The 3,795-nt window shown below is 50.7% G+C and overlaps 1 non-coding gene across 1 annotated transcript; it reads right to left on the bottom strand.

Moving 5' to 3' along the window:
* On the bottom strand, window positions 1–72 carry TRNAC-GCA (transfer RNA cysteine (anticodon GCA)). Its single transcript has one exon. It is a non-coding gene; the product is annotated as a tRNA-Cys (tRNA).
* Window positions 73–3,795: the final 3,723 nt, after the last annotated feature.

Below are 3,795 nucleotides of genomic sequence, written 5' to 3'. Positions count from 1 at the left end.
AGGGGGCACTCGGATTTGAACCAAGGACCTCTTGATCTGCAGTCAAATGCTCTACCACTGAGCTATACCCCCGCAACATGCAGCTCATCTGTACCTCAACATTTTTAATTTTCTGCAATAAACTACATATGTGGGATACGGTTAAGCTTGTAAAGAAAAAATATGTGTGTTACGGGCACTCGGACCTCTTTACATGCAGTCAAATGCTCTACCACTGAGCTTCAGCCCCACAACATGTGGCTTGTTTGTACCTCAACGTTGCCTCCAGCCCTTCACACCAACTACCACCACTGCCTCCAGCCCTTCAGCCCACCACCCAGGGCCACTCACTTCCACACCAACAACCTTCTTCCTATGGCGCCTCCCCCCCACCACCACCACTACATATGTAGGATATGGTTAAGTCGTAAAGCAAAAAAATGTGTGTTAGGGGGCACTCGGATTTGAGCCAAGGACCTCTTGATCTGCAGTCAAATGCTCTACCACTGAGCTATACCCCCGCAACACATGGCTTGCCAGGGTAACCGCACAGAGGGGGGATTCGAAGCTAAGTCCGAACTAGCTCTCGGCTTGCCTGTACTATCCCAGTCAAATGTATATGAACCGGTGGGGAAAAAAATGATTTTGTCAAAACAGGCCAAGACCACAGTCATCCTTGCTAGTTTCCATGAAGCTCTCATGGTCTAGTGGTTAGAGCTGCTGCCTTGGAGCAGAGAGGTTGTGAGTTCAAGTCCTGTGAACACCCTGAAGCTCGTTTGGAGAAATTGTGGCAGCATAGTGTGGAAGCGGAGGAGTGTGTGTGTGTGTGTGTGTGTGAAGTGGTTGATGGTCGGGCACCCATAAGGTGTTGGAGAAGGAGCTCTGGTGTGGATGGCTGTGGTAGCTGGTATGTGAGTGTGGGTGGGAAGATTCCATAGGAAGAAGGTTGTTGGTGTGGAAGTGAGTGGTCCCGGTTCCTGGGTGGTAGTTGGTGTGAAGGGCTGGTGGCAATGGTGGTAGCTGGTGTGGAGGCAGTGGTGGTAGTTGGTGTGAAGGGCTGGAGGCAATGGTGGATTGCAGAGGAGGTTTTCGTGATATAAAAAAAAGGCAAATAAAATCCCCCATCTTTTTATTTTCAACATCCCACATGCTTCGACAGACACAACACCACTTTTGGCAGATCCCCAACCTAGAATCCTCCATTCCAGGCAGTGGACCACCTTCCACGATGCCCCACAACTACACCTTCCTCCGCAACGCCCTCTAACCACTTACTTACCTCGACAACTGCTCTCCTTGACATCCTCCTCGCCTCAGTCCATCCAGCGACATGCTCCAGGGTCTTCAGGGACATTGCTCTCCATTCCGCTCTTCCTGACATCCACCTCGCCTCAGTCCATCCATGCACCGATATCTTCCAATCCCATGAGTGGTGGTGGTGTGGGTGGGAAGGTTCCATAGGAAGAAGGTTGTTGGTGTGGAAGTGAGTGGTCCCGGTAATTGGTGTGAAGGGCTGGTGGCAGTGGTGGTAGTTGGTGTGGAGGCAGTAGTGGTAGTTGGTGTGAAGGGCTGGAGGCAATGGTGGATTGCAGAGGAGGTTTTCTTGATATAAAAAAAAAAAAAAAAAAAAAAAGGCAAATAAAATCCCCCATCTTTTTATTTTCAACATCCCACATGCTTCGACAGACACAACACCACTTTTGGCAGATCCCCAACCTAGAATCCTCCATTCCAGGCAGTGGACCACCTTCCACGATGCCCCACAACTACACCTTCCTCCGCAACACCCTCTAACCACTTACTTACCTCGACAACTGCTCTCCTTGACATCCTCCTCGCCTCAGTCCATCCAGCGACATGCTCCAGGGTCTTCAGGGACATTGCTCTCCATTCCGCTCTTCCTGACATCCACCTCGCCTCAGTCCATCCATGCACCGATATCTTCCAATCCCATGAGTGGTGGTGGTGTGGGTGGGAAGGTTCCATAGGAAGAAGGTTGTTGGTGTGGAAGTGAGTGGTCCCGGTAATTGGTGTGAAGGGCTGGTGGCAGTGGTGGTAGTTGGTGTGGAGGCAGTAGTGGTAGTTGGTGTGAAGGGTTGGAGGCAATGGTGGATTGCAGAGGAGGTTTTCTTGATAAAAAAAAAAAACAAAACAAAAAAAAGGCAAATAAAATCCCCCATCTTTTTATTTTCAACATCCCACATGCTTCGACAGACACAACACCACTTTTGGCAGATCCCCAACCTAGAATCCTCCATTCCAGGCAGTGGACCACCTTCCACGATGCCCCACAACTACACCTTCCTCCGCAACGCCCTCTAACCACTCACCTCGACAACTGCTCTCCTTGACGTCCTCCTCGCCTCAGTCCACCTTCCACGATGCCCCACAACTACACCTTCCTCCAACCACTTACCTCGACAACTGCTCTCCTTGACATCCTCCTCGCCTCAGTCCACCTTCCACAATGCCCCACAACTACACCTTCCTCCAACCACTTACCTCGACAACTGCTCTCCTTGACATCCACCTCGCCTCAGTCCATCCATGCACCAATATCTTCCAATCCACCAGACATCCCAGGTTCTCACGATCCATCTCTTTTAACAGCTGCCATCTTCAGGGTCTTGACAGGATTCGAACTCACAACCTCTTCGCTCCAAGGTGGCTGCTCTAACCACTATGCCGTGGGAGCTGCTTGTCAGGCATATGCGGCGACCATGGTCTTGGCCTGTTTTGGCACACAGAGCAACTGCACAGAGGAAAAAAAAGCATGCATGTGTTAGGGGGCACTCGGATTTGTACCAAGGACCTCTTGATCTGCAGTCAAATGCTCTACCACTGAGCTATACCCCCGCAACATGCAGCTCATCTGTACCTCAACATTTTTAATTTTCTGCAATAAACTACATATGTGGGATACGGTTAAGCTTGTAAAGAAAAAAAATGTGTGTTACGGGCACTCGGACCTCTTTACATGCAGTCAAATGCTCTACCACTGAGCTTCAGCCCCACAACATGTGGCTTGTTTGTACCTCAACGTTGCCTCCAGCCCTTCACACCAACTACCACCACTGCCTCCAGCCCTTCAGCCCACCACCCAGGGCCACTCACTTCCACACCAACAACCTTCTTCCTATGGCGCCTCCCCCCCACCACCACCACTACATATGTAGGATATGGTTAAGTCGTAAAGCAAAAAAATGTGTGTTAGGGGGCACTCGGATTTGAGCCAAGGACCTCTTGATCTGCAGTCAAATGCTCTACCACTGAGCTATACCCCCGCAACACATGGCTTGCCAGGGTAACCGCACAGAGGGGGGATTCGAAGCTAAGTCCGAACTAGCTCTCGGCTTGCCTGTACTATCCCAGTCAAATGTATATGAACCGGTGGGGAAAAAAATGATTTTGTCAAAACAGGCCAAGACCACAGTCATCCTTGCTAGTTTCCATGAAGCTCTCATGGTCTAGTGGTTAGAGCTGCTGCCTTGGAGCAGAGAGGTTGTGAGTTCAAGTCCTGTGAACACCCTGAAGCTCGTTTGGAGAAATTGTGGCAGCATAGTGTGGAAGCGGAGGAGTGTGTGTGTGTGTGTGTGTGTGTGTGTGAAGTGGTTGATGGTCGGGCACCCATAAGGTGTTGGAGAAGGAGCTCTGGTGTGGATGGCTGTGGTAGCTGGTATGTGAGTGTGGGTGGGAAGATTCCATAGGAAGAAGGTTGTTGGTGTGGAAGTGAGTGGTCCCGGTTCCTGGGTGGTAGTTGGTGTGAAGGGCTGGTGGCAATGGTGGTAGCTGGTGTGGAGGCAGTGGTGGTAGTTG

The sequence above is a fragment of the Hyla sarda genome, chromosome 2 (assembly GCF_029499605.1).
Source record: "Hyla sarda isolate aHylSar1 chromosome 2, aHylSar1.hap1, whole genome shotgun sequence".
In the NCBI taxonomy this organism is placed as follows: domain Eukaryota; kingdom Metazoa; phylum Chordata; class Amphibia; order Anura; family Hylidae; genus Hyla; species Hyla sarda.
This window is presented reverse-complemented; position numbering and strand designations above follow the sequence as displayed.